Source organism: Lonchura striata, chromosome 1 (assembly GCF_046129695.1).
Source record: "Lonchura striata isolate bLonStr1 chromosome 1, bLonStr1.mat, whole genome shotgun sequence".
Classification (NCBI taxonomy): Eukaryota; Metazoa; Chordata; class Aves; order Passeriformes; family Estrildidae; genus Lonchura; species Lonchura striata.
In genome coordinates, this window is record NC_134603.1 from 45,539,687 (window position 1) to 45,559,023 (window position 19,337).

The window sequence follows — 19,337 nt, forward strand, 5'->3', positions numbered from 1 at the left end:
CTCACTCCTGGGTTGTCTGGTTTCTAAAACACAGCACCATTTTCTGCCTCTGAGCTGATTTCCTGTATGCAATTCAGGTGAAACATGGTCTCAAAAACTTATTTTGGTTTTTAAGTCCCCTTGAGAGGCAAAATTAGACACCCCTGTTTTGGTTGGGGTTTTTTTGTTTGTTTCTAAGCAACACTTTTGTCTGCAAATCATCTTAGTACTCCACAGGCTGTGAAGGTCTGAGACCTAAAAAATATTTATAGCCCCATTATACATAAACTAAAAAACCCCAGAGGTTTCTTTAAGCATCACACAGATTATTTAAGGGAGAAATACAAATTTCAGAATTGCAACACAGCTGGTCTAGCACAGTACATTTTATTCTTTGTGAGAGTCGTATCTGGCTGCATATTTTAACAATCCACATTTTGATGCAGTAAGTAAAAAAGCAGTGAGTAAAAAATGGAGATGCTGTAAGTTTTGGAACAATTTTAGTTCATTGGACATCAGGTCTCTGCTCCCATGTACTGGCTTTGAACATGACCAAGGGAAAATTGGGATTTCCGTGGCCTTTTTCTGGCTAATAATCCCTTGAGTCCTATTGATGAAATGTTATAAAGGAACAGTGAATTTGCCCAAAACCAGTCCTAATTTTTATTTGTTTTAGTAGTACAACATATTTAGGAAGGCAAATTTTTACATAGTACTTAGAAGCTTTTGATGCATGTGGCTTAGGGTTCTGGAGAGAAGAAATTAAGACCTCAAGTATGTAGGCAACTGAGGGCCAAAACCATCATCTCTAGCTTTATGCTGTCATAGAGGTCAGCTCTTTGTTTGTCCTGGCACAAGGCTGCTTAAAAATTTGTTAACATAATATTATAGGCATACAGAGACACCTAAAATTCTGGTTTGGATTATTTTTCACCTTTGCCTTTACTCACAATAATTTTCTTTGACTAAGAGAGCAGACGATGACTCATAGAATGCAAATGAATAATACACAGTGGTGTCAGGCTTTTGGTATGTTCACCAAAAAAAATATACAAAAAATGCACAAGGACACACATACAGCCCCCATCTCCAAAGTAAAAAAGAAAGAAATACAGAGAAGTTTTCTGCTTTTCTGCATCAAACATAGTTTAATATTTCTTGTTTTTCAGGAGAATTTTCCCTCTCTTCATATTCATAGGACTCCAGGGTGGTCTCAGATATATCTTGTGAATGATTCAGGCCAGAAAGAGAGACTAAATTTAGACATGGTAAAATAACCTTCTGGTGACACCTACCAAATGTAGTAGTGATTCTGTGTAGCTATACCAAATGTAGTAGTGATTCTGTGTAGCTAATACCTCTTGCACAGTGTGAAGGGATGAGGAAGAACTCTTCCTCTACAGAGACTGTAACCAGTCACAATGGGAGCCAAAGTGCTCCTTCATATTTGGAATTCCATGTAATAACCAAGATTTTATGAAACCTCTTTATTTCAACCCCCCCAGTTTAAATCACAATTTCACAATTAGCCATGCAATCAGTCAAAATGGAACCATTTCCACCAGCACTTTTCTTTTGCCAGAACTGCAGGGATAGAAATGTGCCATCAGAGTTTTCACAGCCAGTGCTATTCCCTGGTGGTGAGTTTCTGCTCTTTCAAAGGCAATGTGACAGGAGTCCTGAAAGCTATTGCTTAGGATGGAACAATTGATAAATATAGTAATTTGTGTGGAAGAGGTGATCTGAGGATACTGTAAGCCTGAAAACCCAAACCACTCCAGCCTTTGTAGTACTGCAGTCAGAGCACAGAACTAAATTACGAGTGTACACTCTATCTTTTCTAAATACAGTATTGTTAATGGGTTGGTGCTGCTGACGTTTCTGTCTGTTCACACTGCTGACATGGCAAGTCTACAGCAACCTGTAACAACAGAGAATTCTTGGCCTCTCTTCAGTTCATAAACCTTTTTTTATATGCCACTTGTCAGTGGAGTTCAATTAATTTAGTCTGCTGTTAGTAATGTGTAATTTGTTTTTCTTCCTGTTTCACTGGTAGCTGGAGTGCTTAGTACAGATAGGTTGCTTTCAGCCTGTTCTGTAACTTAACAGCTGCTCATTTTAGAAAGGAGTGGGGAATATGTTAAGCTAACCATGGTGCCAGCTTTTATAGAGTTGTAGACTGGCTCTTTTTTTTTTTTTTTTCAAGACAAGATCCATCACGAGCCACTCTTAAAAGAAATCTATAAGCACGAAAATTTTCTGCAACATTTTTTAGCCTGTAGTCAGAAGAGGCTTACACTTTCACAGTCCTAATTTAATTCTGCCCTTACATGCTTATCCTTGTCTGGCTTTCTCAATGAATTCCTATCTGCTTTAAGTACGTAAGTTTTTCTTCAGTGATGAACACAGGTTAGCCAGGCCAATGAAAATATTTCTAAAAAAGTATAGAATTCAACTTTTTTTAGAACTTCTAAAAAAAGTATATCTATCTGTTATAAAGATGAATATTCATTATTGGTGAAATTCCGGAGTTCTGCCTGAATTCTTGCTCAGATTTTTTCATTGCAAGCACTTAATTTTGAACCTACTACTTTCAGGCACATAGAAGGTTGTCCTGGAATCTGGCTCATTTGAGACCCATGTTTTCTATTCAATCTTGAAGCATATAATGCAATCTAGTTATGCTGCTTTTTCATTTCCCTTTTCTCTGAAAACTCTGAATTAATTTATACTTCCTTATTTCTCTCTATCCCACCCATAGCTCCCTCCTTTAGCTTTCTGTATAATTGATACCCTTTGTGTTGACCTCAGATATGTGCCTTTTTTGTTTCATAATTTAGGCTTTGAGAAAGATCTTAGTCATCTGTCATCTAGTTGCCTCACATCAGGTGAACTATTATGATGAAAGCCATCTTTAAGTTCAGCATGTAGAGGAGCCTAAACTGTTACATCTGCACACACACACACACACACACACACCCACATGCACAGCCAATCTCCAGAGTAAGAGTGTAGAGCAATGTAAAAAGTCAGAAAGTCTCTATGTACATGTATGTCTTCAATTGCCTGATGATATCTGTAATAGATAAACTTTATAATCTGAGGTCTCTGTTCTGGTCAATGAATGAGTGAATTATGTCCAAGGAATTAGGCAGGAACGCTTCTGAAAACAGCTGTTACCTGTAAGATCCCTGCTGATGTATGGCAGAAAGAAGGTGGCCTCTCTTGAGGGAGGATAGGGCTGCAGTAATGCAGTTGATTTGCTTTTGGTGCTCCCTTGGACAGTTACAGTCTACCAGGGGCTCTGAAGACAAACTTCCAAAAACTGTCCAAAATCCAGAGCCTAAATTCTTGTGCATTCAGTAGAGAGAGGTGGTGGTTCACAGACAGCTCCAAAGACAGATGTCTGCATGTTTGAATAATTCTCAGTATGTGCTTTTCACTTCCTGGGTGCACAAATTTAGCCTCTAAGGCTATTCCTGGGCCCAGCTAAAAACTTCTGAGAGTTGTTATCTGAATGTAAAATGTGCTATGGAAAGCTACATCCTGTGAATAACCAGACTTGCACATTTTAAATATAACTTGAAATCAGCAGAGACAATTCCACATCCAAACAATTCTACATCCACTGCCTTACCTCTCCTGAGGGCTACAGAGATTAAAGCATTTCTATTTGCATGTGACAGAAGTGAGCTCCACAGAAAAGCCTGTGCTGAAATACCCACATCTCTAATCAGAAAAACTGAAGAACATGCGATACATGCGTCACAGGACCACACACTGCACAATAAAGAAAATAAAAAAGGATTATTGCTATGAGAGGCCTGGGGCAGGAGTGTGCAGCAGCACCAGTGTTCATGAGACAAGTGAGCCACAGACATTCTGGTGGGCTTATAGTCTTGTAAGAAGAGATGCAGAACAGAGGAACATCTTCTAGCAGTGGCAAATGCCTTCACCCAGAATCCATTTGCTTTGAAGGTGGGGATGGCAGCATTCACAGGACATTATGGACTGGCTGGGCTCACAAATAGATGGATTAAAAAGTGGTTAGATGATGGGTCACATGAGGCAGGCTGCTCTAACAGATTCACTCCACTGGTGTAACTGTACCTACCTTCCAGAGTAGCGATGTATCCTGGGGACCATCCTCTTATCTTTATTGATGTTTTAGATTAGATGATGGCATGCACTCTTACCACATTTGCAGGTCACAGAAGATTGGAAAGGACTGCTGATACTCTTGAGGGCAGAATTACTATCCATAGGGACCTCAATAAACTGACAGGAATCTGATGAAATTCAGCAAGGACAAATGCACAGCTCTACACTTGTGACGAAAAACCTGCCATAAATCATAGTCTGGGGACTGACTGCCTGGTGAGTATCTCTGCAGGAAAGGACCTGAGGATCTTGTGGAATGTCAGGCTGAGGCTGAGCCAGCAGTGTGCACTGCCTGCAGAGAAGGCCCAAAATACCTTGGGTTGTATTAACAAGAGCACAAGCAGTAGGTTTAGGAAAGTGATTATGCATTTCTACTCAACACTCATTGCACTACATTTAGAGTACTGTGACCTTCTCTGCCCTGCCTTGCCCAGTTAAGAAAAGGCATTGATAAAGTGGAGGGAGTTCAGCAGAGGGTCACCAACTGGGACTTCAGCACTCACCCTGTGAGGAGGAGCTGAGGGAGCAGGATTGGCTCAGACTGCAGAAGAGGCAGCTTTGGGAGCACCTAAAATAATCCCCCCCCCTCCCACCAGGCACCTTTGGGAAGGTTGCAAAAGGCAGTGGGGAGAATGGAATCAGGAAAGGTTGAGACTGCATTTAAGAAGACCCTTTTTTTAAAAAGAGGCAGTGAACAAGGTTGCCCAGAGAGGTTGTGAGCAAGTACATCTTGTCTTACAGATGACCCTTCTTTCAGTTGGATGGGAGATTTCCTGAGGTCTGGCTTTTTCAATCAACTTATGCCATAAGGAACGCTAGAGTCCGAAGTGGCATTGAATAGCATAAGTATGTGAGTACATAGTACATAGCTTTGTGAGTAAATGAATAAAAATTCACTGAATAATGAGGCTAAATCCAAATACTGAATAGCCTCTAACTCACAGAGTACTACTTGATGCTCTGCTTTGAGAAAAGCCTGGGTCCAATGCAAAGATACAGCATGCAGGTATCTAATTACTGGGTAATAATGAATATTACCAAAAGCATAAAATATTTGTTTCACAAGAAGTCTTGTTTCACAAGACTTTGAGAAGCTTGACTTTTCAGCCTTAATGTCCTTTTAACGCAGTTTTCATGTAATGCTCTATAAACAACACAAGAGGTTTTACACTGAAAATGTGTTTAGATATTTGCTTTATCATGGTGCAAGAGTTTCCTTTCCTTGACAGATTGTCATACCGATATGGCTTGCTTTCTTTGCACTTAATCATGCATGAAGCATAAACAGGGTGAAGGGTGTTTCATTTCAAAGTCTATGAAGGGTAATCTTGCTGGCTGCTGTGCTGGCCAAGTGCATTAGGATGTCATGCAGTTTGTTGGTTCAAGTGGCAAGCTTGTAAGTCCCAGGAGATAAATGCCCATGTTTTTTTCATCATGTTGGTCTCTGTGAGCTGGACCCGTGTCAGACTGTTTTTGGACCGATCAATCGATCAATGCTTCTGTATTCTTACTTACATCAATCATCTTTTTTGTTATGAACCATGTCCCAAAATCCCTGTCTACACAAAACTCTCATTGACATCATCAGGAGCCCTCGGGACAGCAGGGTTTGACAAGACAGTGACTGTTAAAAACATGGAAAATTGCAATAAAACATAAAATACAGCTCTATATTTAAACAGTAGGTCTCCTGATACATAAGTAATTTACCTGACCCATATTACTTCTGTACTTCTGCAGAATCTCTACTGCTGTTAACCACTGCTCACCTTGGCCCAGTGCATGCATGGAGCTGGTGTAACCCATTCCTCTGGCTAAGGAGGCTCTGAATTCATGACTCTGAATGCTACATTTCATAAAACTATTTCTTCATACAGTAAATAAGGGTTACTTATGTGTGTGTATGTGTGTGCATCATGTTTATGCCTGCATTTGTATGTAATACGTTACCATCCTGCAAGATAAGTACACATCTGCTAAACTGAAAGTACTGTTTCTTTACTGTTTCTTCATCTGCTAACACAGCAATAACATGAGCAAGGTTTGCAGAGATTATTACTATAAATTATCTTCCTCTTAGGTGGCAGAGTGTCTTACCAAAAATTATGTACACTGGAAAATATTATCTGTATCATATCCATTCATCTTTCCTCTTATTTCACCATACCAGAAATATTTACCTGTCACAATAAAATATTTTTTAAAAGAAGATTTTTAATAATGAAAGCATTAGATTTTTGTCACATTCTGATGCCACTGGTTTTGAACAGAAATATTATCAGGGAACGAACCTGTGCTTGGGGGACTTAAAGCAGCAGAATATGTCTCATGAGATTGGTATCAGATGTCACAGAACTGTTGTCCCTAAAATTGCTGATGTTCTGTTCAAAATGGCACCTAAAAATAACATCGAGAAGTCTTTCTCTATTTGCTTGCCTGTTTTCAATTGTTCAGATTTTCAAAATTATTGTATCACAACAATTGCAGTAGGCCCTTCTTACCCAGTATACGTCTTCTGACAAGGCCAGAAGAAGGAAGAAAGGTGGAATTTAAAAACTGAGCTGCATTTTTCTAATCTAGTTGCTGGTGGCAGAAGCTTTACCCCATCAATATAGAAGTATGATGCAGAAGTTGTTCAGCAGCATTAATAGCCAACCCCGCTCATGTAGATTTTAAAATATGACATGTACTTTTGACATCTGGAACCAGTAGCTGAGGAGGTGTAGGTGTTGCAGTGATGTGACCATGCACTTATTGGTTTAAGACATATGCATGTATAGGAACTGCCATCTTAACTGCTGGGAAGAAGTGAACCAGCCATTTCCAGCCCTAAAAATATGATTCTCTGTAGCTTGAACAGCAGGACTGCATTTGGGAGCTGAAGAATGTAAAAGCCATATAATTTAAGGATCAAGAAAAGAACAAGAATTAAAAATCCAGTATGACAGGTGACATATGGGCACTTTAGTAGTCATAGTTAGAACATAGGAATTAAATTAGGATTTAGTAACACTATTTTTGAGACATACGCAATTTAATATAAAAACATTGTAGCTGAATACCAAATTAGATTTCTGGAATTAAACATTTTCCTGACTTCTTCTGAGCACAAGACACATTATTTATTAGTTTTTCTCAAAAGTATAGACATTTAACTGCTCATCCCTATTGAACAGCATGTTTCATTTAGTACTTATAGAGCCTACGTGCATGCAAAATTGATAACTACAACTGGGTTCACAAGCTGCTCAGAATGCAAAGATACCCATTTTTCATGTTCAAATGCCAAGTGGAACCCAAAAAGATGTATTTTATGTATGACAGGTGCACACAGTCAGATTCTACAGATGTGGCTAAGATCTCAATAATGCTTTCAATAATTTGGCATCTCTTCTGCAGTAGATACAAAACAGATCAAAAGATCAAAGATATCAAATGTTGTGGGGCACTGAAATATCATCATGTTTTTTCCAGTGCTGTAAATACTCTCTTGAGGTCCATATATATCCTATAAAAGAATTTGTTTGCCTCAACATGAGTTCTGTTGACACAGCCACTTTACTTGAAAGGTAAATACAAAGCTATTTTGTCTGATAATCCTTTTAATGATTTTTAAAAGTCCTTGGACAGTTGAATATTCTAGATAGCTATAATACACATAAAGTAATCTTCTGTAATGAGCGGGAAAGTACATTTTTCAGTATTAGACCTAAAAGTACCTTCAGAGCGTCAGTGTAGGATTTTTCATTCTATTGTTAAGAGTTTCTAGCTGTTTGTTAGAACACCATTGGGGATACATGTCAACGGGATAAAGGAAAAACACTTCTGACTAGAGGTGGTCTTTTTGGTTCTCTTCAGCAATGGGAAATCTCAGGCAAACCCCAGGTGATGCAGTACCCTCAGCACCACCCTGGGATTCCTTAGGGTAGGACAAGTTGCAGCAGAGTTAGATAGTCCCCTCCTGCTAAGTTCAGTCACTCCAAACTTTAATATTTGATGGAGAAATAAGATTATTTCTGAGTGGAGCAAATGAGTGCAAAATATAATATTGTGAATAATATTTCTTTGGTTAATTTTGCTTCATAAAGCTTCACATTTCCTGTGTTTAATAAAATCCAGATGTGAACGAAGGCAAGGCAGACATACCTTGACAAAAAATATCTCCAGGTCTTCTTCCTACCTTGAATGGCAAGGGTAGGGACAGATTGGAAGGCCCGATCTAAACAAAGGAAAAAGTCACATATTTTAACAGAATTGTATGCAAGACATTTTATTCCTTAGAGCTATCGCTTCATGTTCTCTGTGCGTTCAGGTGAGTGGCAGTGTTACAGTGCGTTAGTCACATTTTCTAATTCTCCTTTGTTCTCTTTTCTAACATAAACGCGGCTTGTTGGATCAATCTAGATCACTCCAGAGCCTTAGTGTGGATGTTACATTCTGCATGCCTCATCTGGCACTTCTCATACACTCTGCCCAAGAATAAATGAGTCTTAAATGTGGCACTGTTTCTTTACTCCAGTGCTGATGGAAAGCAAAAGTATTCCTCTGACTGACAGAATAAAGGTCAGAAGCTGTGTGAAAATATGGCTGATCCTAAATGTAGGACTCAGATAAATCTGTGCCAGAAGTACTAAATTCACTCTGTTCACATCTATTTTACAGCATGAGTTGAACTTGCAGATTGCAGTTCCTTCATTACTTCAGGATTTTTTTTAAAAGGTCTTTAAAAAACAAAATAAAAAACCAACGGGTTTATTGGAGAATTTGCTGTGCAAATCCTTCTGTTGTATGAGAGGTCAAACCAAATGAAAGCAAAGGTTCTTCTTGGATCCAAAAATCAATAAGTCTTTGGAATTACTGCAAAGACTTGGTGTACTACTGCCAACCCTTCAAAAGAAAAAAAATCTATTTTCTGCGCCCTTATACTCACCCTGTCTACTTTGAAATTATACTTCTCATTGACAGAATTAATACAAGTGCAGTTACCAATTTAATTGATGCAGCATTTTTTCAGTGGAGAAAAAACTGATTTGTTACAAGTAAATAATGGGTAATTATGTAGCCTGCTGTTCACATTAGACAATCCATTTAAGTTCCTGCTTTACAGATGTTTAAGTCTATACAGATGCTTGGCAGCAGGCTGAGGGCATATTTACTGCCTATCTGCAGTGAGCAGGGACTAAAGTCACTAAATCTGTAAAATGTGCTAAGAAATCATACTGATTTTCTAACAGCCATCCAGCATTACATAGATACTTTATCATGGAGCTGTACAGAAGTTCCTTAGTCCTGCCAATGAAGGCATTAATTAAGTGAGGAAAAGCAGCCTACAGATGCAACCAGTCTTGCTTTTAGATGCAAACTGTGTGCCTGCAGTATTTTTGTGTGTCTCAGCTTTACCATCCACTGCAGTTCCAATTGGATGATGGTCTTTTTGTTTAGCAAGTGTCAAGAGTTTGAAGGGCAGCTTTGGAAAAGAAGAGAAGCAATGTAAAATAAAATTCATATTTTTGAAGGTTTATCTTTGCCTGTGTTAAAAGCAAGGCTATGTACAATGAACTGTGAAAACATGGCAAGAAATGACAGTGTCTCAGCTGATAATATCTACAGGAAATAAAACCCTGCAGAAATCTCAACTCACTGTCAAAAACAGTCCAAACATTATACACATGGCTTGTACAGTTATGAACCTGGAACCAGAGTGTGCTGAAGTGCTAAACGGGTTTTTGACAGCACTAGCATCTTGCAGGACAGAGGATGATTTTTTTCATTTCACTGCATTCTCTTAGTTCCATTCAGTGACTATTTAATTCAAACCTGAGAAACCAGCTGGGAGTTGAAAAAGCAGAGAGGCTGATATTCCTCTCAGAGCTTTCAAAAAGTATGGGAGGGGAGGAGGGAGGATATCTACCACCACTTCTGAAAGCTTAGTGAGATCATGACTAGAAAGAACCACTGCTGTTCAATTCACTGGTTGTTCCCTTCTTTAAAAAATCAGCTGGTTTTAATGTAGGGCTCTTTCCCCCCATTTTTAAAAATGTCCTCAGCACATTTTAGGCAGTTTTTCCTTTCTTTATGTGAAAGCTAAATGTCCAGTTGATATCCATATGCAGCTTGGTCCAAATTATAAGAAAGAATCTAGCACTTTGTAATCAAGTACTGAGGTGTGGACATGTTCAATAGAAATAATGGGGACAGACAGTAAGAATAAACACTATTTATTGTTTCATTGTTTAAGTCAGGAGGGTTCAACTTGTGATCCACAGGTTTTGTGCAGCCTGCCAAGACAGCTCTACTGGCTAACAGCACTTTCCTCTTTGCCGTGTTTCCTACTGATTTCTCAGGAACAACATGGAAGGCAGATGAAACACTCTGCTGGCAGTAACCTTGTCCAAGAACCTTGCTTTCCTAGGGATGCTGCCACCAGTTGGGTGCACAGAATAGGGAGTGAAGGAACTTACAGAGATTCCCTACTGCCCATGCATCAAAGGTGTGATCACATATTAATTGTCCAGTCTTCCTTTGCCACTAGAAGAAGGTCTGAGGCCTGCTCTATATCATTTGCTTAAAAAAAATGTGAGTAGGTTACAATGTATGGTAGCAAAGGAGTCAACTTTTTGGGTTTTTTTTTTGCAAAAAAAATGTATGAAAAATGAGATAAAAATCAGCTGTTTCAACTGTGGGTTTCAGCTTGCTGATTTAAAATAATGATATTTAAATCTTCCTGCTTTAATCAATGCACTAGCAACTAACTGTGTCAGTAGTCAGAAATTATCTGTCCCTTCATGTTTAGGACAGCAAACCAGTCCATTCCCAAGCAGAGAACAAATTAATTTGAGATTGTTGGTTCCAGAGAATTGCGTTTGTGTGTGTGCATGTGCAGAGGTTTGTTAGGAGGTCATTTGAATGAAAATTCTTGCAAAAGTGCCAGCCATGAAGGGAAATGAGACATGCTGATTAAAAGGAATAATAAAAAAAAAAAAAATAAATAAATAAAAAAAAAAAAAAAAAAGAAGAAAAAGGATATTGCTTTTTGAGAAGTGCAAATTGCAAGCCAGGCCATGGTGAAAATCTCCTTGTCTGCACTGTTGATTTCATAACCTTCAGCTATCAAACCTCTTAGAAAAAACTGGCAGATTACTAGAGCTCTGCAAATACTTTGGACTTTTCAGCTTTAATTCATTTCAAGATGCCTCTTCTCACTAATAAAAGGTTTTCTACATTTCAAGAACCTAGCAATAATACGACTGTATTGACAGTGTATCTTATTTAAAAGACATACAATGTTTCCATGGGAAAAGACAATCTTCTGTATAAGGCTATCAAAAAAAATATTGCAAAACCTTTCTTTCTAGGGAAGAAATTTTTAAAAATCAGACACAGACATATAAGAACAAAAATATAATATGAATCGTAGTTTCTCACTATGATTGTATAAAAGCTCCTGTTACTAGATGTGATGGAAGCCATATCTGTAAGTTAGAAAAAGCTATAAATTAGATAGGCTGTCTTGAGAATCATGGGTTTATATCCTCATATTCCTTAAGGCTTGCAAAAATAGGCTTTCATCCTGAGGGAAGTGGAAGTCTATCTGTAAGTTTGGTACCAGGAACAGAGAGTTGCTGGTGAGGTGGATCACTAACCTGGAACTCCAGAAATATATCTCCTCCCCAGTATCAAGCCATTGCCAAATGAAGGAAATTGTTAGAATTAAGCATTCACAAAATGTTCATGAGTTGAGGCTGACTTTCATTAAACTCTTGATCATCTTCAGCAAACTGTATAGATTTTCATCACACTGTGGAAAAGATTGTTTAGTTGTTTGTCGTCCCTGTCATTAAAATAATCTTCGTTATATACAAGGCATAAAACTCACAATAACTTTTATTTCTGGAAGTTCAAAAGCTTCCTTTCCTCTTTCAAAAGAGGTACACATGCTTTCTTACATTCCACACATGTTGTGAGAGGATTAGAAAGGGAGATTTCAGACCACTGGCTTCCTAGAATTTTTAAGCCTGTAGAACTAATTTTCCTGATCCAGACCTTCCATGCTGGAGACAGACAGCACAATCAGCCCTCTTTTGATTAGGAAACTTAGCTTGTCCTGAGGTTATCTGAAGTCATGCTTCTTCTAGGCCTTTCATGCCCACCCATATCTCATCTGTATTCTCTTCCATTTTGCTGAAATATAGCTAACACAATATTTTTCCTCCCAGCATACTCTATGTGTCAGAAATTTCTTTTGGGATTCTTCTGGGCATGTACTAAATTTCACAACTTAACATTTGGAATGGGCTCTGAACCACAACCAGGAGGAAGACAGGAACACTGACAGCTACAGCAGTGTCTGCTGCAGGCCAAATGTGCTTAGTTCTCCCGCAACTGTTGGATGGCTTCCACTGTTGTAACCTTATAGGAGACACACCAAAAGGCTACAGCCTATACTGCCTAACTAATTGCATTGCTCCATTTTTTCTTTCCAAATTATTTCTCAAGTTTTGCTGGTATAGCCAAGGTTTTGTGTTCCAGTGAAAAGAGGTTTTTGTCACCCCTGTCTCTGTTGAAAATAGCTACAGTTTTCCTTGGTGAGGCAGGTTTAAGAAATTTGAAAAGACAAAAATAATAGTCAAATAATGAAAAAGGCATGATTAAAAATTTCGGCTTATGGTATAGGAAGATATGGCTCTCAGAAGTGATGTAACAGAAACAGCGCTGCTGTGAACAAATCTGCAATCATAAGACATATGAGAAAAAGGCTTAAGATCATGGATAATGTCAGCATATAGGCAGAAGAAAAGTTAAAGTGATGTGGAGTTGCGCGGCAAAGTGACTTATATAATATTTTGTATGTATTTAGGCACAGACTTTCCAGCTATGATTTCAGATTGATGTGAATGTTGATAGTTCCTGACTCATGCTTTTGCTCTTTTTTTCTTGGTTGTTTCTACTGATCATCATAGGTCCCATCACTCTGACCTCATATTATTGTGTCATCCAGCACCAGGACTGCCCATGGATCCTACATGGTCCATCTGTGTAGCAGATAGAGTTACAACAGGAGCAAACCTCTCACATGCATTGTGTGGGCATGATCTGTCTTCTACCCTTATTTGCAGAGGAAGGAAGAGAGGGAGGATATAGAAGTGCTCTCCATCATCAATCTCATCATCCATCTGTGTTTGCTGTTTCATTTATTTTTTTTTTTATTAGAGGGTGAAGATTATGGTGGCTATAAAACTTCACCCAGATGTAAAATGCAGAGCACTTATGGAAGGCTGGAAGCTGTTCATGGAACCATGCACCACACATACAAATTGTTGCACAAAATTGAAATTCTCTTTGCAGCTGCATCTGCTTTTTGTGGCAAGAATATGCAGTTTTTATAGATGACTATGCTATGATCTTGTTAGAAAAAGGGGCATTTTGTAAGTAGGATGTGTCATAAACACTCATTACTTCCAGCACTCACTACAAAAATACCAATATTGACAAGGATGTGAACAACTTCAAAAATTAAAGTTAGATGATGAAGATCTTAGAAGTCAATAACCAACAGCTCTTCCAAAAGTTGTAGGATGGAATAATTCTCTCAAATGTGTTACACAGTCATCTGGACATGCTGCTAAGTATAAAATACAACACAATTACTGATCTTTAGCTCTCAAATCAAGATAATTCCCTTTATGATTTCCCCCAGCTATATGGCAATGTAATTATTTTGCTATATTAACATTTCTTGCTGAATATTGCATTCTCACACTGCAAATATTTAAAGTCAAATGCTGAGATTTAATCTTCTTTTTAAAGTAATTCAGGAGCTAAAAAAATACTCTTAAATAAGTTTGTAAATTTGTTTGTTTGCTTTCCATTTCTTCTGAGGCATAAACAAAAATATTTTGTATCAAAAAACATGGGCTGAAAGTTGAATTTATCTGGGAGAAGATGATACTTTAAATGAAAGAAGGAATATCATTCTGAATTCAGCACACTCTTGAAAACTCAAATTAAGGAAACACATTTTCTGATTTTACATCAATTTTTTATGCCTTTCATTCAGAAACATGGCTTCTTTTTAAAAATGTTAAGGAAAAAGATATCGTGAGGAAGACAACACTCAAAGAAGAAGGGGAAAATTTTCACGAAGAGCTAGCTTTGCAGGTTTTGTGATCAATTTTCACATTTCCAGAATATTTGCAGATGGAAACCTGCAATAACTTCCCTGGATACTTAATTTTCTGTAGTTTTTTGGGGGGGTTTTTGGTTGTTTGTTTGTTTTGGTTTTGGGTTTTTTTGTGAGCAAGTAACCATTCCCATTTATCATGAAAGTCTTTTAAAATGAAGCATCTTGAGATTCAAGGGATGGTATCTGCCTCACTGCAAAGCAGAGCTCCAGTACCCCATAGCAGCTCTTTGTCCTATATAATTAAGAGTTAATGAAAAAGGGTTTGACACTATGATCTGTGCTAAAGCTGTATCCACAGTGGTATACTAAATATGACACAGACATAACTACAAGGCCTGGTCCATTATGCCCTTGACTTGTTTGTGTATTTATGCATATTTCTGACGAGTGATAACCAGCAATTTCCTAGTCAATGTCAGTCTAGGGTGAAAAATTAACAGAGGCCAGATACTGTTTTCTTGGATGTCAATGAGGTCCAAGCAGGGCCCTGGAAGAGAATTTAACTGCTGAGTGACACTGCCTGCAAGGCTGGGGAACAGGTCTCAGACCATTATCTTTACTAGCACTCCTTACTAACTTACCATGACTTAGTGGCTAACAACATACTAACCAGTTTGTGCTGGAATCCTTCTGTTTCAAAAAGCTATGGGGGCCAACAAGTTTTGATTAACATATTTAAACTTAAGCTGCTGACAAAGTTGTACCTTGGAATGGCTTACCTAGCTGAGGTGCTCAAAGCTAAAGTACAAGAAGTACCAGGGTTTGACAACACAATGACTTGTAAAATATAATTACTGTTTGGGGATGTACCTGATGAGTCACTGATGCTTGCTTATTAAAGGAAATTACATTCTTTTCCAAGTTATTTCAGTTAATTTTCTGCACCTGTTCTAACAAGCAGTCTGAATCAGAAAGCAATCAGTGCTCAGGGTTGATAACACAGAAGTAGGACAGGATGAAACTTACTCCAAGGCATCATTGCTACTCATCTCTGTTTCAGGCACCCTCCCATTCAAGACTTTTTGGTCAGTATTTCTAAACTCAAATACTGCTGTTTTATTCTCTCTGTTTTAATTGCTCTCTTTTCAGAGTGCCTACTATATGACATGGCCCAAATCAGCTGAGTAGAGCATCCCTGTCCTAGAGTGATGGTTCTCTCTTTCCCCGTGGGAAATCCTTCAGTATTTTAAACCACAAATCCCATGAATGGAACTGACAGGAATGCAGCTTCATCTGAAGAACCCCCCTTGAGGAGGTGAAGAGAAGGAGCCCACCAGCTCCTTCCTCAGCACAGCGTGGGACAGCCCTGCTGGGCAGGGATAAATCTTCCAGCAGCCGCCCATCCTCCCATTCCCACTGTAGCTACAGCGGCTCCGTGCCAAACGCCCGCGCATTGAAAAACATTTGTTTTGCGCCATAAAACCCAGTGGCTAACAGCTGCACATGTTGTCTCCAGTGTCATAAACCTGTCATCAGCCTGGTATTGTTTACATATGGCTACAAGGCCCTCGTAACTGAGCGTCCCTGCGCGGCGCAGCGACAGCCAACGCTTTCCTGACAGCTGTGTCAACTGGAAGCAGCACAGCCAGCTTATTTGCTTCGGCAAAAGCCTCAGCCCCCACCCTAAAGACACAAATCAGATTCTTTCATTTTTTTAATGAGCTCAATGTTAATAATAGATCAACTGCAGTGCAGATGCTGGAGTGGAAATAGCTCGCATTTCACTAACAAGGCACATAATTCTCCCAGAAATAATGGATTTCAACTGAAATAGTTGCAGCCAGCCAGGCAGCACTTATAATGCATGACCAAGTGTCCAAAATGAAATCAAAATCTGGGAAACATGCAAAGGTGCTAATTTTCTACATCAGTGGGATTTATCAAGTTCCTACTGATTAATATGAAAAGTTGTTTTGATGCTCAACTGATAGAGCTTTGTTTTACTTGCACAGACTTGAAAGAAATTGATTTCAATATTACAGGAACTTCTCAATTGGCAGCATGCTTTTAAATCAGTAAATCAATTCTCTCTGAATTATAAATGGCAGTTATTAAATAGGGAAATTTTTGTTATCTCTGTCTTAGTGACAAGGTTCCTATATATTGAGAGAAAAGCTACAATATTTTTCCTTATATACACATATACTCAGAAAGATCTGAGTTTAACTCATTGTTTTTTTCCACAATCTTTCATTACTTAAAAAATATTTATTAACCTTCCCTGTCAAAAAGGGTCATTTACCCAGGATTCTTTACCTAGTATGATTTGAAATTGCTTGGCAAGAGGGAAAGATAAAAGAGAAATACATAAATCAGCATTTGCTTTAGAGCACATGCCTTCCCAGAGAACTCTGTCCCTGGATCATTAAAACTAAGGTTAACTTGCTTACATTCACAGTGGGTGTTATTCCCTAGTTATTCCTTAGCTGTGAAAGCTATTCCTTAGTGGAAAAGTAGAGGCACACATTCTAAAACTCAGCTCTAAATGTAAATTTTAAAAGGGTTTCCAGTTCTTCCATGATGGAGTAGATGGAGCCCTGTCACAGAGCAGAACAATACCAGATTGGGAGTAACTATTCTTACAAGTTTCAAGACCATGTTAGTGTCTCTTTACTTTCCACAGGATTTTAGTTTGCACAGTTTCAGGACCTGTAGGCTTGTTGACAACCTCCGATGAAATGCTGCAGCACTATCAAATCGCTGTCAACAAGAACTGGTCCCAGCACCCAGCACAAGCAGTACTGTGGACGCTCACCTTGGCTTTGAAGTGACTTTATTCTACTAATGCTTTGCTGACATGATTATTTTGGATTGGCTTCTAGAACAGATCTGGCCAGCAAGCACAGATACACTGCAGAGTATAATGTGGATTCTCCCTGAGGTCTGTGGAACAGGTAAGGCCTTATCCTGCAGTGTTCTAAGCAAGGGAAATTCCACACTCCAATGTTTGTTGCACCTTACAGGGTTGGTCTCTTATATTTCAATTCCCTGAGCACTGCTAATCTTACCTTTAAGCATCACTAATGCTACAATTATTAGGGGTGGGATACTTAAACATGACCATAAATAGTCCTGGTTTTCTGGTCTCTGCCAATTTGGGCTGTGAAAGCCATGAATATTCAAAGCCCTTAGAATCTCATCAGAAAAATGCAGAGTGAAACGCTATACCCATTCTAGAGAACTTCACTGTTAGAAATGACTGGGACTATGGTCTGCACCTAGAGTCTCTACCATGACATTACCTTTTTTAGGAAGGGTGAACACTTGCCCTGCTCTCTGAACACATCTTGGGAAACAAGTCAAATACTTGCTGAGCCACCTCTGTGCTCAAATGGACACTCCACCAGTGAACATTCACACATGGTGTCTGGAGTTTGTTCTCCTGGTGGCCATGGCTCGTGGTCACTCCTGACAGCTCACTCCTCGTTTCCAACAGGCACTTTTGGCCCTGCTATGATTAGCTGTCCCTGGGTCGATGGGTGGTCACCCAGCTGCTAACTACCCATCAGTCTTTGTTCTACCCAAAGGGCATTGATCCTAGTTTATCTAAAATATTTTCTTTAAAAGTTTTGTCTTTGATTGAAAGCACCAGCTCTAAATCTTATGCATTATAGATTATGCTAAATTAGATAGAATCTGAAAAATTACTTCTAAATGTCTCATAGTTATTTGTCATCATCCAGGGTCTGTCAGCCCCCACAGGATGATCAAAGAACCTTTTCTGCCTTGGTTTTGCTACACACTGGTAAAGGTTATGACATTCTCATTCAATACTTCTTACTTCTTTAACATTAATGACCAAAATAAGCAGCAAAAATGTAACACTTCTAGAATAGATTAATTTCAATCCCCTATTTGTATTCATTGGTTTTATTATCAACATCACACATTATCTGTTATAGTCTGGCATTTTAAAAGGGAGGATGACTTTATGCAGTAAGGGCAATAACTAATAAAATAGTAAAATAGTATTATGTTCCAGCAGATAAATATATATTAGATTTTCATAGAACTAGACTGCCTGACCAGCCAATGAAAAGGGAATTAATCTAATTTATTGTTATATCATTTTTATCTAGGAATGTGTGCATTAGTCTTTATGTGATTAATATACCTTAGTGCTAGAGCACCCTTTTCTTGCCCTTAGTAATTAGCTGTTGCTTGATGTGAGGCCATAACACTGTCTGCCTAAAAGCAATTATAATCTATCATGTATTGGCCTGTTCAGACTTTTAAGTTTGGAGGTCTTTCTCAAGAAGCCTTCAGATTTTTTATTTGCTCATGCCACTGCTGTTCCACATAGAAGAGCCTAAAAATCATCATGAACACCTTAAGTTGAAAAATAGTGTGAAAGCTGCAGTAACAACAACAATAGCTCAGAAAAATATTTCAGTTTGATTGAAGTTTTGGGTACCCTCTAAATAACACCAATATTTCTTCTCTGGAAAGAACATACAGATTGCAATATCTTTCACCTGTTTCAGATGTTAAGTTTAACAACTTCTAAACTTGATTTTTTTATTAGTCCTCTTTTTCTCTATTTCCCCTCTCCTCCAATTTTTTTCCTTCAGAATCAGAGGGTGTTCTCCAACAGTATGATACATTGCATGTTTAGAAGTTAGTAGTATATAAGTCCAAACATGCAAAGTATGAAAATATGCTCCAAATTTTGAAATTTTATTAGAATTATTAAGATTTAGATAAGAAGAAATGAATCAATTTTTACAAATATTATTACATACATTTTCCAGGCATCTGTATTTGAAACATAGGTATACATTAAACTAATTATAGGAACTGCCTTAATCAAGTTCAGTCTTCATGGATCTTGCAAAGGGAAGTTGGGCAATGGAAAAAGGAAGATAAAACTAAAGTTGACCTAATAGGGATGTGGATAAACATAAAGCCAGAATACCTGAGGCTTATTTTTGAACAGTTGATATTTTGATTTTTCTATTTAAGTAGACGCAGCCTTGTGTCTGACATCTGCATCTTCTATGGTCTCTGTTCTTTT